This window comes from Pygocentrus nattereri, chromosome 16 (genome assembly GCF_015220715.1).
Source record: "Pygocentrus nattereri isolate fPygNat1 chromosome 16, fPygNat1.pri, whole genome shotgun sequence".
In the NCBI taxonomy this organism is placed as follows: Eukaryota; Metazoa; Chordata; class Actinopteri; order Characiformes; family Serrasalmidae; genus Pygocentrus; species Pygocentrus nattereri.
Window position 1 is genome coordinate 29453729 of NC_051226.1, and position 17146 is coordinate 29470874.

General features: G+C 37.7%; 1 pseudogene; it reads right to left on the reverse strand.

Moving 5' to 3' along the window:
- Positions 1–2029: 2029 nt before the first annotated feature.
- LOC108431846 lies at positions 2030–13486 on the reverse strand (annotated as a pseudogene).
- Between the last annotated feature and the right edge of the window lie 3660 nt (positions 13487–17146).

Below are 17146 nucleotides of genomic sequence, written 5' to 3' on the forward strand. Positions count from 1 at the left end.
CACCATGTTCACACGAATAGATATAAAACTGAAATTCGCCATGTCGGATGTTGAACTGTAGTCGAAAGCTATTCTTCGTTTAAACGCAATGAAGACTGTGAATTTCGCAAACTACAGGGTACAGGGTCACCCGCGCTTTTAAGCCTGCTTGTTTTGGGCATTTACAGCTCGAGCTCAGCCTGCGTTTGTTTTTACCTCTAGGATGTTGTGGTCGTTTGCTATGAATCCGGCTACCTTGGTTGAACGTTGTTTGTTTTCAGTTTTTATTTCGCAAAGTTGTGCCCAGCAAACCGCATTCAAATATTAAAGAAGAACATAAGACAGGAAGCCTTAGATTGACGTGTGGAGGACATGTTTGTTTAAAACAAACATATTGTCATTTAGACACTAACATGACGAATTACAGCTGTAGTGAGTGCTATCATTTGTGGCCTTGCCTTAGAGTAATCTGTGGTTTACATTTACGGCATTTGGCTGACGCTCTTATCCAGAGCGACTTACAATTTGATCATTTTACACAGGTAGGCCAAGGTGGTGTTAGGAGTCTTGCCCAAGGACCCTTATTGGTATAGTGTAGGGTGTTCGCCCTGGTGGGGGATTGAACCCCAGTTTACAGCGTAGAAGGCAGAGGTGTTAACCACCATGAGTTAGCAGACGTTGCCAGTTTGGGAATGATCTGGTGTTATATATGATAACTGTGTCTAAATACACTGATCAGGCATTACATTATGACCACCTCCTTGTTTCTACGCTCATTGTCCATTTTTTCAGCTCCACTTACTATATAGGTGCACTTTGTAGTTCTACAATTACAGACTGTAGTCCATCTGTTTCTCTGATACTTTGTTAGCCCCCTTTTACCCTGTTCTTCAGTGGTCAGGACCCCCATGGACCCTCACAGAGCAGGTACTATGTTACACATTGCAAAAATATATTTGCTAAATACATTTGGAAAATACATTTAAAATGTATTATAAAATATATTTAACAAATACATTTTTGGTGAATATCATACATTACAAAAGTATATTTGATAACTACAACTGGAATATATTTTGGGAAGAGTGAATTGTTATTTATGTCTCACACCAAAGGTAAATGAGGAGCAAGATCTCAACGAATGTGTTGAAGGGCACATTACCAACATTAAAAGGAGCGTTTCCAAAAGAAAACGTTAAACTAAATGTTTCGTTAGCATTGAAACTAGTATACTACTATTTCAAACATTCTGGCACTGAATAGGTGGTACCATAGCAGCCCTAGATGGAAGATCAAATCTTGGTAAAACATTAGTGATTGTTTTTGCATGTTTCGTTCTTTTATTACAGTATGCTATTACACTGTTTGATCACTAGACAGTGAGTATGAACTAGGCATTCGATTCCTCATTGCTGACCTGGTGTCTCTGAGAATTGAGTTACTGCAAACTCATAATATCACTTACAGCTCAGTGGGTGGAAGATAGTTTTCTTAAATAGCTCCTAAATTCTGTAACAGTATGCCAGAGAATATTACCAATGGAAACTTGACAGGTGTTTTTAAATTCAGATTAAAAGCATCTTTGTTTAGGCTACATTAGCATATGCCTTGTAGTATTGTGGCGCATTTCTCCTGGTTTTAACTGAGATGTTATTTTCTTTTAGAGCATGTTTTACTCATATTCATGTGTTTGTAACTAAAATGAAAAGTGCTACATCAAAAATGTAGATTATTATTGCTATAATTATGAGTTCAGAAAAATGTGGGTGCTGGTTGGACAGTTTAGTAATTTATTCAGTAGGAAAGAAATTACATTAGTGTTGTATGTATTTATGTAGGCGGCATGTAGTAAGTAAAACCAAGAAGAGCCAACAGCTTTTCCATGTCAACCTGATGTTCAGTGTCTTCATTTTCAACATTCATTATATAACATACGGAACCAAACTAAAACATTTGGACTAACATCAGATCATTGCCATCTGTACCAGCTGCTAAATGTATGTATTTATGAATTAGTTTCTTTGAAAACTGCAGATTGTTTGCCTTAGTCTCAGTCAAACATGGATAGAGAGCACCTCCTCCTGAACTCTTGTCCCCGTGTGTGGATCCACTTATAGGCAACTAGATCAAAGATTTAAAAGTAACATCTTTTAAGTTGCGTGTTCTGTGAGTACACACTGGTTATAAAAAGTGCAGGAAATATATCTAATGGAAACATTTTCTGGAAAAAAACATATTTCATATATTTTAGTATTCATTTGTATCAGATATAATTGTTGTATCATGTACATTTGGCTGATGCTCTTATCCAGAGCGACTTACAATTTAATCATTTTACACAGGTAGGCCAAGGTGGTGTTAGGAGTCTTGCCCAAGGACCCTTATTGGTATAGTGTAGGGTGCTTACCCTGGTGGGGGATTGAACCCCAGTTTACAGCGTAGAAGGCAGAGGTGTTAACCACTACACTAACCAACCACTATCATTATATTTATGTATCATTATATTCATCATTTTCCTGATTTGTCTGTGTACAGTGGAATAGCTTTTGAAATAATGATAAACTATTTATTGGAAACTTACCCCACTTGCCTGCAAAAACAGGGCATGCAGCATGCAGGGTTCTGGCATCCTCTTTTCCACTCTTTAGTAGGTTGAACCAAACTACTGCTGAACCCAGCATAAGCAGAGAAGTGATTACTTTTCTGCTTAAATATAATTTATAAAGTTTACACCATTTTATTTGCATATTATTTTATTTAAATTTAGTTTCATTTTATTTATATGTATTGTTCTGCTAAATAAAGACAAAAATAATATTCTATTACTCATGTAAGGTTTCGTTACTACAGTGAGGAAACATAACAGGGATTTCTATATTTACTAACTCTTTTAGGTTAAAGTGCTGCACCAATGTTTGGAAAAACAGCGGCCCTGCCAACTTCCACATCAGTCATCTGATACAAACTAGGGAGGATATTAATGATCTGGACATCACATCAACTGAACTGAACTGTTCAGAAAAAAGAACAATAACAGGCCTACATAGACTAAGACAGTTGCAATCCTTTCCCCACAGAGTTCAAAGGAGGAGTCGTTTGTCAGCTGTAGAGTAAACAGAAATGAAAAACTTTTATACACATATCAAATTCAGAAAAATCCTAAACTACAACTACAAAGGAGTACCTAAAATACTCTGTGCTACCACATTACATATCAACTGCATGCAGTCAAATGCAAATTTTGGGCAACTCTAGTCAAATGACATCCCGACGTGACCTGTGTGAGTTAAAATTTCTGAGCCACAAAACAACCAAGAACACACCAAAAGAACCTGCTTTACAGTAAATGTTTGTATTAAGCAACAAAATCACAATACAGTTTATTAGAAACGCCTACTTTGTATAACTTACCTATAGATCCATCATTGAAAATGTAGGGGCTACACTTTATCAGCCACCAACTACAGTTTTCATTGGTAAGTTGCTGACTACAGGATCTCTGTTAACCAAATATTATTTGTGTCATTCTTAAAACTGCAGAATCAACATTGAGCCCACTAAATGCAATGGCATCCAAAAGTGTGAGACCACATTAAAAATCTTTGAAATTGATTTTTTTTATTATAACCTTGAAAGAGACATTTTTAGAAGTCTAAAAAAAGGTTGACAAATAAAATTATAAGAGATTGAGGATTTATAGGCCTCTATGCAAATTTAAGTTTGTGACACTGACCAAAAACTCAAAGCCTTCAAGTGCCTAGACACTTGCCCTGTAAGTTTAGGAACACTGTTCTAGCAGAAAACTGTATCTTGACCTGTATCTGCAGTTCCTCTGCCGTTTCCATGTCCAGACCAGTGATGGCAGCTATTCTCTGACTGGCACGGGCAACCACAGGACTTTCATCTTCAGACAACCAGGCACTAAGAGTAAGAAAGAGACAGTTGACTTATCCGTCTGATATACATCCTTGTCTGAAATTCAAGACTTTGAGAAGCTCTGAAATACAGTACATAGGGAATTTCATGCAAAAATTAGCTGTTTAAAGATTGATTTTAACATGGTCTTGTTTCACATCGGTTGTGTTAAGTACTCTTCATTTATTCCACACTTAATACTGCATACCTTTTTGACACATGCACCATTGAAACCATTTTCCCAGCAACTGGGAAACTGTAACTGAAACTGTAGCTCTATCAAGCTAAGAATGACAAGAAAAGTTATTCATTTGTGTTTTTGTGTGATCATCTAATTGCAAACTGTTCTGCTTTAAAAAAGAAGGAAGAAAAGCAAAGGCAGAACTCTAGTCAATGATGGAGTGTTGCTTTAGTTAAAAATATGGATTCTGTCAGTTCCAAAGTGGAAACTGTGAACAGTTCCACTGATCCAAGCTACCAACCTTTCAGAATGAAAGGTACTATTTCATTGCCAGGTGAGGAGCAGATTCAGGTCCCATATCACAATTCTGTGTGATACAGGTACAACACAGTTACTCCTTTTAGCTGAGGAGTATTGCCTTTATCCAACCGGGCCTCTTATGGAACTTGTGTTTTGTGAGGGAATAGCTATGCAGTCTGTTAAAGTGCCCCTGCATTCACTCTCCCTTTGTTCTGACTTAAGGTCTCTTCTGACAATGGGATATTCCAACTAAAGTCAAAGTCAAAGTTTATTTATATAGCACTTTTTACAACAGGTGTTTTCACAAAGCAGCTTTACAGAAAAATATGGGCCCAAGCCCCTATGAACAAGCCAATGGCAACAGTGGTGAGGAAAAACTCCCCTCCTCTGGTCGACACCGGATAGCAATCAGCATTAGTATAAAATACTATACTACAAAAAAACAGATGAAGCAATGGTTAATTAGATAGTTTTAGTTTATGCAGCAGCAGCATCATCAGGAGGGTCAGTTCACGAGGGTGAGGTTTGCATAGTGTACAGCATGAAGCTCAATGATGATCAAACAGGTCCAGAAGGCTGGCGAGCAATGGGCACCTGATCAAGGCAGAAGAAGCAACAGCATCAGACGCACAGGATGGGCAGCTGTTCAACTCGACAAAGAAAAGGAAAACACAGAGAGTTAGTTCTGTAAACAGTGACCGCTCACAGATTACAGTATTAACAGAGTGGAGCACAGATTCCAGCTAAATTAAAACGGAGAAACCAGAAAAGTAACATAGACATGAGGGCTCCCTGAGATGTCAGCGCCCGTCTGCTCCACCAACAGTAAACTTTAGTGAATGCATGAGAGCAGCAGGACCACAGCACCAGCACTCCCAGTTAACCATAATACTCTATGAATATGTCCATGAACCCCCAGATCTGCACCTTTTATCTAACAGGGAAAACTAATTACCAAAGGCTTGACTGAACAAGTAAGTTTTTAGCCTAGGCTTAAAGAACACTGACTAAGATTATTCCAAAGTTGGGGGGCTTTGTATGAGAAGGCTCTCCCCCCTGATGTAACTTAATTAATTCTAAGTACTAATAGTAAGGCAGCACCTTGTGATCCAAGTTTGCGTGATGGTTCATAGTATGAGAGAAGTTCACCCAGGTACTGAGAGGCGAGTCTATTTAGAGCTTTATGTCATTAAAATAATTTTGTAATCAATGTGAAATTGAACTGCCAACCAGTGTAGGGTTGATAAAACTGGGCTGACATGGCCAAACGTTCTGGTTCTTGTGAGGACTCTGGCTGCAGCGTTCTGGACTAGGTGAAGCTTGTTAAGGCTTTTGCTGGAACATCCAGACAGCAGGGCATTACAGTAATCTAGCCTTGGAGTAAAAATGCATGAAGTAGCTTTTTTGCATCCTGTAGAGACAATGCATTAACTTAATTTAGCAATATTGCAGAGATGCAGGAAGGTTATTCTAGTAATATTCGTTATATGTGCACTGAAGGACAGACCGTGATCTATCATGACACCAAGATTTTTTACAGATGAACCAGACACAACTGAGAAACTATTAAGTTTAAGTGTTAAATTAGACAGTTTGTTTCTAGCAGCAGGACCTCTGTTTTATCTGAGTTAAGTAGGAGAAAGTTACTCAACATCCAGTCTTTTGTGTCTTTTATACAGTCCTAGATCTTGCCAAGCTGAATTTTATCATCTGGTACAACTGTGTGTCATCAGCATAGCAGTGGAAATTGATGCCATGTTTACAGATAATGTTACCCAGTGGCAACAGTGTAATGTGAATAATATAGGTCCTAAAACAGAGCCTTGTGGAGCACCATACATTATTTTTGCAAACCTTCTTAAATGATCTGGTGTTCACTGACATCCGCTACACTTCTGAAATCCCAGATACTGATTTAGCATTACACCACTTTAGCAAACCTTTCCTGGCAGTGGTAAACAAGTATGCCCCTTATAAAAACGTTAAATCAAAGATAGATTGAATATGTGGTTCATTTCTGAAATGTCTTCCTTGTTTAACACAAGATATAAAGATTGGGCCTTTGCAAGAAAAAATGGTCACATAGACCAATGCCTAAATTAAGACAGCTAAGTGTACTTCCCAAACCAGAGAAGCTGAAGCTGAATATTATCTTAAGATATTTAAGTTCAGCTTCAATCTACCCCAAATTCTGGAAAGTTCCTTAGTTAAAACAAATCAATGCCTATTCTAACACATTTAATGATCAACAGCTTGCTGATCAGAAAGGAATGTGCCAAGCATTTAATACTCATTCAACAGCCATTGGACATTTGATAATTCTAACATGGAAACACAATGGAGTAGATACACCCCCTGCTGTATAAGACATAGTCTCTTTACAATTCATATATTCTCTCATTGCTTAGTAGACAAAGCTTTTTACACCATTAATACTACAAAAAGTTCTTTTTGAGGCTTGCGATCCTCATTATTTTAGAACACACTACATATTTTAATTGATCATTTTATCAAGAAGAATTCCCAATATTTGGAAAACAGCACATGTAATTCCACTTCACAAAGGAGGTGATGTCTCAGACCTCAGTAACTATAGAGTCCATCTCAAAATTGTCATGATTAGGCAAAATCTTAGAAACCTTAGTAAAGGATCAACGCAAGACATTTATTTATACAAATTCAGTCTTGTCTAACTAACCAATCTGGTTTTTAGAGAAATGCATAGCACAATCTCTGCTGTTAGTCTCATCTTAGATGATCTTTTCAGTGACATCCATAGAAAAAAACAAGTTGCACTCATTTCATTGATCTCTCTAAAGCCTTTGATACAGTTGACTATTCCCTCATTTTAAAAGGTCTACAAAATATTGGTTTTGACCACATAGCTACAAGCTGGATAAGAAATGATCTGTGAAATGATCTGATAGAAATGTGCAGCCCTGTGGATAAACTGCAGTATTATTTTAATGCCCTACAGTCAGCTTTTTACAATCTTAAACTAGTTTTAAATGTTGAGAAAAAATATATTGTTTTGCAGAGTTTGTAAAACTAATTTTAAGACTTTTAAAATCACAACTCTGAAGGGATCTGACACTGAAGGAGTTAGTGAGCACAAATAGTTTGGCATATGACTAAACAATGAATGCCCTTTTAAACAAGATATTAACAAGCTCACATGTACAACCCCAAATCCAATGAAGTTGGGACGTTGTGTAAAACATAAATAAAAACAGAATCTGATGATTTGCAAATCCTTTTCAACCTATATTTGATTGAATACACTACAAAGACAAGATATTTAATGATCAAATGGATAAACTTTATTCTTTTTTGCAAATATTCACAAATTTTGAATTTGATGCCTGCAACACGTTCCAAAGAAGTTGGGACAGGGGCAACAAAAGACTGGGAAAGTTGAGGAATGCTGAAAAAACACCTGTTTGGAACATTCCACAGATGAACAGGTTAATTGGAAACAGGTGAGTGTCATGATTGGGTATTAAGGGAGCCTCCCTGAAAGGCTCAGTCGTTCACAAGCAAGGATGGGGCGAGGTTCACCACTTTGTGAACAACTGCAAGTAAGCAGCAAGGCAGAAAACCAATACTGAATGCCCGTGACCTTTGATCCCTCAGGCGGATGTAACGGATATTATCACATGGGCTCAGGAACACTTCAGAAAACCACTGTCAATGAACTCAGTTCGTCGCTCCATCTACAAGTGCAAGTTAAAACTCTGCCATGCAAAGCGAAAGCCACATATCAACAACACCCAGAAACACCGCCGGCTTCTCTGCGCCCGAGCTCATCTGAGATGGACTGACGCAAAGTGGAAAAGTGTCCTGTGGTCTGACGCGTCCACATTTCAAATTGTTTTTGGAAATCATGGACGTCGTGTCCTCCGGGCCAAAGAGGAAAAGGACTGTCTGGATTGTTATCAGCACAAAGTTCAAAAGCCAGCATCTCTGATGGTGTGGGGGTGTGTTAGTGCCCATGGCATGGGTAACTTGCACATCTGTGAAGGCACCATTAACGCTGAAAGGTACATACAGGTTTTGAAGCAACATGTGCTGCCATCCAAGCAACGTCTTTGTCAGGGACGTCTTGCTTATTTCAGCAAGACAATGCCAAGCCACATTCTGCACGTGTTACAACAGCGTGGCTTCGTAGTAAAAGAGTGCGGGTACTAGACTGGCCTGCCTGTAGTCCAGACCTGTCTCCCAAAATGAAAATGTGTGGCGCATTATGAAGCACAATATACAACAATGGAAACCCCGGACTGTTCAGCAACTGAAGTTGTACATCAAGCAAGAATGGGAAAGAATTCCTACAAAGCTTCAACAATTAGTGTCCTCAGTCCCCAAACGCATATTGAGTGTTGTTAAATGGAAAGGTGATGTAACACAGTGGTAAACATGCACCTGTCCCAACTTCTTTGGAACGTGTTACAGGCATCAAATTCAAAATGAGTGAATATTTGCAAAAAACAGTAAAGTTTATCCATTTGAACATTAAATATCTTGCCTTTGTAGTGTATTCAGTTGGGTATTCAGTATATAGGTTGAAAAGGATTTGCAATTCATTGTATTTTGTTTTTATTTATATTTTACACAATGTCCCAACTTCATTGGAATTGGGGTTGTACTTAGGCAAAAACTTGGCTTTGTGTGTCGAAACAAATACTGTTTCCCAATGCACACAAGAAAGAAGATCGTTGAAGCAACACTATTGTCCACCCTGAATTATGGGATTATGGTGTTGTAATATACAGAAATGCATGTGCAACTATTCTAAAATCTTTAGATTCTGTGTATCACTTTGCTTTAAGATTCTTTGCTGGTGACCCATACAACACTCATCACTGTGTACTGTATGAAAAGATTGGCTGGTCATCTCTGTCCATGTGTTGGGAGACACACTGGCTTCTTTTTATCTACAAAACACTTACTGGCCATCTGCTATCATACATCACATAAATGCTTTGTGTAAATAATGCAGTTTATCAGACTTGTTCCAGTAATTGGATCCCCCTTTAGGTACTGAGAGCTTTGAATCGGGAAAATCTGCTTTTAGCTACAGTTCAACAGCTAAAAATTATTACAGGAAAGTCTAAAACATTATTTATTGGTGTCACATGAACATTTGAAACTTTTAATCTCTAACCACCTCTGATCACCCTGCAACTGTTTTACATTAGTAGTTAGATTTTAGTTAACTTTTAAAGTGATTCTTGGGATGTTTTAGTTATTGTTTCATTTTTGTTATTCTATTTTTATTTATTTTATTATTGCCAAGCTGTTGTTTTACATCTGTTATTTCTTTATTTATTTCATTATATTTTTGCTCCATTCTGCATCAGAACTTTTCACAGGGCATTTTCACCTGACATTTGAATTGTTTAAGCTATGTATCACACATAAAGTTAATACATGAAAGTAAGGAAACGATTGTTTTTACCACTATTTTACCATTATCGACATTACGTATAAGACTTGGGTAGACGTGTAGGTTCACTGATTGTTTTGGAAAGTAAATAAAATGGCTATATTTCTGTGGTACACATCATGACCCATTTCACTCAAGCAAGCAAAAAAACTTTCACAACAATTAAATTGTGCAGAAATGTTGAAAAATCTGTGGAATTCGTTTTCATACAACAAAACTGATATCAAATAATTCTACAAAAATTCTGGAATTTCCTACACATACAGACTCACATGATTAAAGGAAAACCACAAAATGTGTAATCTAGACTTACCAGGGGGTAGTAACTGTCCCAAAGTGATGGGCAAATTCCATGCTTGAAATGGAAGAGAGTCAAGAAGGTGCAGAACCTCCTGTTTGGTCACCATGGCATCTGCACCTTCATCAAGCTTCCTCAGAGTCTCCTGTATCCAAAGAGTGGCAGACTGGAACTTCTGATTCCGGTAAGCAACCACTGCAATATGAAATGTTTCATCTGGGTCCAAGGTCAAAGTATTTTCCAACCCTGAAAATAAAGCAGAATTCAAATTTTATGATTATTACTAATGAAAACTAAATCTCCACTATAACTATAGCATTGAGAAATGTATATAAAGAAAATACGTACAATGAATAACAACTATAAATCCCACCATTGCAATGCCTTCCAAATCACTTTCACTGGGAAACACCTGAGCCTTTGACATTAGTGCCTTCAAATCTATGCAAATTAAATAGTTAAAAGAAACAACTGCAATGAATGACACTGATTTTGTAAGTCATTGCAATGAGTCAATGCAATTAGTCTGTGTATTAAATGAGTGCAATTTGCATAATGATGAGATGGAGAACCAATCTATCAAAAGTAATGAAGAACTCCAAATTAATTGCTCTTCTTGTTTGTTCAGTTATCAGTGCTAAATTCTGACACATCTTTTTGCATTGACTCTTGATTGTATCTTTAACAAAAACAATATGAATTGGATAAAAAAGTTTTTAAATGTTTTTCATGTACCTTTTCAAGATGCACTCTAAACATATTCTAAACGTGTTTTAAATGTATTCTGAATGTTACTTTTTATAGATTGAATATATATTGAAATAAAATCTACTGTTACTTTTTATATATTATATATATAAAAATATATTGAAATACATATATAAAACACAGATAGATAGATAGATAGATAGATAGATAGATAGATAGATAGATAGATAGATAGATATTTTCCTGAAGGAAATTTAGAGTACGTAAAAGATAAAATTAGCACAATGTATTTAATATTCAGCCATCACTGCTTTTCAAGCATTTTGCCCAACTCTCTCTATAATTTTAGAAAATCATTACTACTACATGAAATATGTATTTAATAAGTTTGCACCTTTTGCTTGCCCCTCAGGGGTGGACTCGCCCTGCAGTAATTCAGTTCCTTCTGCCATGGTCTGAAGACTTAGGAAATACTTAGGGTAAAGCCTTACTGCACTCAACTGCACTTCATTTTGGAATCATTGTCTTTTCTCTTTAATCCTCAGCACTTTACCTGTTTTATTACTTTATTAAAAATACACTTAATGAATTCTTAAGTATCTACACTTGCATTTGTTTTTTTTTGTTTTTTTTAACAAGATTAAGCTATGACATAGCTTGTGTTTCTAAGGTATGCTGCATTGCTTTGGTTTAATCGCTCTGGATAATAAAAGTAACTTGATAAAAAGGTGGTGTAACTAGACGACCCAGTGTTTAGATAAACTTATATTTCAAGTTAGATAAGATAAGAGATACTTTTTTTGATCCCACAACCGGGGAAATTCCACCTCCGCATTTAACCCATCCGTAAAGTGAAACACCACATACACACTAGTGAACACACACACACACACTAGGGGGCAGTGAGCACACTTGCCCGGAGCGGTGGACAGCCCTATCCACAGTGCCTGGGGAGCAGTTGGGGGTTAGGTGTCTTGCTCAAGGACACCTCAGTCATGGACTGTCGGCCCTGGGGATCGAACCAGCAACCTTCCGGTCACAGGGCCAGCGCCCTAACCTCCAGCCCACGACTGCCCCCAGCACATATATTATGGTAAATTTCATACTTTATAACAGCATCACTGTCTAGACCAGGGTTGCCCAAGTTATCCAGTTGAGAATCTTCAATTATCCCACATATTTGAATGAATCCTGCTCTCAGCACATGAGTTATAACCAGTACCTAGCTTGGGCATGCTGAGAACTGCAATAGAAGAAAATGTGGGCTGATCCATCGCATCTGTGAAGAACAAGTCACTTACCATATATTTGAGATGGAAATGAAAAACTGTGAAAAACCTTTGAAAACTCCAGATAATTAGCCAGTCAAATATTTGAAAAAGTGTATGTTCTTGATGTAAACAGGTTGAGGCAAATCCTATGTGCGCTGAAAAACTGACCATTTAAAGGTTTTTGTTAAATGGTCACGTCAGGTCTTAACCCTCAGTAATTCTAACAGGTTACTGAAGCCCTATCAATCTGGCTAATGATCATCTATATAGCTACTTCTTGTTCAATTTTGTCAAATCTTTCCATATCCATTTATTCTGTGTGAGCACTTTTGAACATGCACGCTACAGTTCACCTGACCCTCTGACATGTTTTTCTTTGTGACTTCCTCAATGACTATGCCTGCATTTCTTAGTTGTCTCACAAGCTTGTATGCTGTCAGAGGGTTGCTAATGAACTTTTCAGGGTCTTCAGAACCATCAGAGATGCTGTCGAGACCTTGAAGAACCCTGTTAGAAACGTTCAAAATAGCAAGGTGATGTGTATAGTTTCCTGTAGCTGAAGCTAAAACGATAATCACCGTTATCTTTTATGTAATCACACTATAATGCTTTAAATAAAACAATCAAAAAATATATATATCAAGTTGACTGGCATCACTTAAGAATACAAGCCACCTCTGAGGGGGCTCAAGTTTTACTAAAATAAAATGGGAAAATTTCAGATGCTTAGATATACAATGCTTATAGAAAGTTACTACTGACATGAACATTCAAGTGAAATTATTCAGAGAAATCTGTGTTCTATGTACCATGAAGGAACACCATATGGAGTTACATGGTAAGACATTACATTTTCAGTAGACATGTCTGGTTTTCCAAGGCTGCAGTGTAGTTTCCCAGACACTCAGAAAAATGCTTTTTTATGCCAATGAGCTCTGTCATGTGATCTGTAAACCATATTTAATTTATCAAGTTATTTCTGCTTGCTTCTTGAGCTTGTAAAGTCAGCAAAATAGAAAAATAGAACAGTACATATTAGACTACAGTCTAAACACATTCTCTGAACAGTTGTACATCATGTGTATAACTCTTTGTATAATTCAGTCTAATTTAACATAACAGAGTTGCACAGCCATTTTTACTCACACTATGCAATTATCATGCACTTTTGCCTTATACAGGGCACAGCTAACTAAGTTTACATTAACATTTACAGCATTTAGCACATGGTCTTATCCAGAGCAACTTCCCAGAAGAAAGTATCGTTGCTAGTTACCAATAGTAGTATATATAGTACAATAGTATATAGTACCTGTTGAGCAGTAGATCTCATTCTTTGCAGTACAGAAGGTCCAGTGTGATATCAGCATAATGATCAACTTCAGTTTCATTTTCTGTCCATTTTAATGTTCAGTTATCAGAACAAAGTGTAGAAATCAAGCAGACACATCAGGGCACTTATTTCTAAGATGAAATGTGTTGCTTGAGTTATTTTGGATATAGGTCTTACCCAAAAACAGGACTTGAGAAATCCACATGAGGTCACAAGCCAACAACAAAAGGAAGGCAGGAATTAACGTTACATGTGCATAAGAGTGAATCCAGGCATTTACGTTGTGAAACAATGCAAGAGTAGGGCCAACTGAGAAAGACAAGGATAACATAGATCAGTTTTGTGCAATTCATAACTGAATATTAGCAACCGTCTAATAGCCTCATTTTAAAAGCAAAAAGCTAAACTATTACTATAGGTATGCTACAGATACACTATAGATATACACTATACGGGCAAAACTATTTTGACCTGTACATCACACTAATAAAGCTTGTTGGACATCCTATTCCAAAACCATGTCATTGCCCGCCCCAACTCTTCTGGAACGGCTTCCACATTTTGTTGCAGATCTATGGGAATTTTTGCCTACAAATCTACAACACAGAGTATTTTTGAGATCAGACGCTGACGTTGGACTTAACATGAACCTTACTGGATCAAAGAGGCCCAAACCCTGAAAAACAGCTGTAGACCATTATGCCTCCTCTACCAAACTTTGGTGTTGGCACATTGTCTTCAGATATGGAGCATTGCCCTGTCACCCACCAAACCCAGATTCATCCATCAAACTGTCCTATAGAGAAGCTTGATTCATCACTCCAAAAAACCCATTTCCACTGCTCCAAAATCCTGTGGTGGCATGCATCACACCGTTTCAGCTGACACTTGGCATTGCACATTTTGATCTTAGGCCTGTGTGTAGCTGCTCAGCCATGGAAACCTATTTCATGAAGCTCATATTGTGCAGCTCTTTTGCTAATATTGCTTTCTTAGGTAGTTTGGAACCCTGTAGTGAGTAATGGAACTGAGGATAGGCACTCTGTTTCAGCTCTTGGCAGCCCTGCTCTGAGGCTGAACTGTTGTTGCTCCTAGACACTTCCATTTCACAATATAAATTTCACTTACAGTTGACAGGGGTGGATTTAGCAGGACAGAAATTTTACAGATTTGTAGCATAGGTGGGATCCTATGACAGTGCCATGTTTAAAGTCAATAAGCTCTTCAGTGCAACATATTCTATTGCCAGTGTTTGTCCATGGAGATTGCAAGGCTATGTGGTTAATTTTATCCACCTGATGTTGCTGAAACACTGGAACACAATTATTAGGAGGCTATATAGCGTAGACTAAATACATCTTTTTAAAAAATCTTTTTCGTTACATAGACTAACACAAATTCATGAATTCACTTTAAAACTGTGTGAAAACTTGGCTTGAATGGAAGTGTATGGGATCAGTCAGCAATACACTACAAGGAAACTACAACCCCATTTCCAAAAAGGTTGGGATGCTGTACAAAATGTATATAAAAACAACATCCATCCATCCATCCATCCATCCATCCATCCATCCATCCATCCATCCATCCATCCATCAGGGTCGCAGGGGGGTGCTGGAGCCTATCCCAGCAGTCTTCGGGCGGAAGGCAGGATACACCCTGGACAGGTCGCCAGTCCATCGCAGGGCAGACACACAGACACAGACAGTCACTCACACCCAGGGGCAACTTAGCATGTCCAATCGGCCTGACTGCATGTCTTTGGACTGTGGGAGGAAACCGGAGAACCCGGAGGAAACCCACGCAGACACAGGGAGAACATGCAAACTCGACACAGAGAGGACCCTGGCTGCCCGGCCGGGGAATCGAACCTAGGCCCCCCTCGCTGTGAGGCGACAGCGCTACCCACCACGCCACCGTGCCACCCAAAACAAAATGCAATGATGTGCAAATAATTTATTTTTAATCATTTATTTTTAATTGAAAATAGTACAAAGACTACATTTCAATTACATTTCAACTAAACAATCACAATTGTTTGTTTTTTTTAAATATATGCCCACTTTGAATTTGATGCCAACAACATGTTCCAAAAAACTTGGGACATGGGCAATAAAAGGCTGGTGCATTTGTGTAATGCAAAAAATTGATTGGCAACAGGTCAGTAACATGATTAGACATAAAAAAAAAATATTGTTCCTGATCATCATTACCTACTAGTTCATTAGTAATGGGCCCTCTCTTCAACTAAACCCTGGCTTCAAGAGGGCATTACATGAGAAATACTGTTCAGAAGAAACACAGGTACATGTGCTGCTGCAGAAAAGGATGGTGTTTTCTTTTCTAAGCCTGAGAGGTAAGCAGACTGCTCTACTGAACACTGTAGAATATTAGCAATTGTCCCATTTGCAAGCTGATGTGCAAATTGGTTCATGCTGCCAAATATGAAGATGTACATCAGCCTTTTAGGGTTTCTGATCAAAACAAACACATGAGGGACACCGTCAGTACGGTGTGGTGTGATGCCCCCAGCCTTCTCGGAGCATTCCTGTTTCTGTGAATAGAAATGGAGGGTATAATGAATTATATTGTAGAGACTGCACACTGTGTAGTGTATTTCACTACTGTTGAAAGTGTTGAAATACACTACATCAGTTAATAGTTCAGCAGAAACTTTGACACTTAGGTAATTAATGTAGAATTGATCTGTAATTTATGAGTACTTATTCTAAGAAACCATAGTTACAAAATTCTCTATGAGACTCTGAGTAGTTACTGTTTAGTTAATAGTGAACTATCCTAATCATTAGTTCACTATTACCTACTGAGTAGTTAACTAGTGGTCCTTGGTAGTTAAGAGCAGTTATGTAAGCATTAATGCAGAACTGCTTATTCATTCCTGCTTAGTTCCTTATTAAGTAAGAAACAGTATTGTAAAGTGTTACCTGATTTCCACATCATTGCATTATATTTTTATTTACATTCTGTACAGCATCCCAACTTTTTTGGAAATGGGGTCATAATCCATATACAAGCTCTAGAGTTCAATAGTAAACAGCAATGAATACTTTTTACACATTTTTTTTAATATGTTAAGCATGGAATGCATCTTCACACAAGAGTATACTTCTGTCATTCTGAATAAGCAGGAAATGAAGACAAAGTATTCTGTCATTCTGTTTGCCCTCAGGCGTTTAGAATGAATGTTGGATCCAATTTACAGCAAGAAATAAACAATACCCATTTAAACCATTAGGGAAAGTAACCATTAGATCTTTAACTGGTGACAAACTGATTTTATTTAAAGATGTAAAGAAAGGACTCCAGTTCTGTTTGAAGACATCGTTGATATTCAATAATGTTAAAAAAAAAAAAAGTTCATTTTCCATTTACCTTAGACAGGGACACTGCACTCAGCTGGTGTCGAGAACAATGTCAATAGTCCACCTTACTCTGAGACTGAGACAAGTGAGTTACACTGAGGTTGTGTTCAAGATCATTTATGGCTTTGAGTCCAGACATGAGCACTACAAACGCTACTAAATTAGCCCAACAATAGACTGTGCTTAGCTAGGTTGCCCAAAGATAATTCTCATCTCCTATTTTATGTCAAGGCAGGGAATGTCAAGGCATGGCAAGGTAGGGAATCCACTTCTACATAGTTCATACACTTTAAATGTTTTTTTCCTTCTGTAAAAAGCTTGTTTTGGATTTCTAC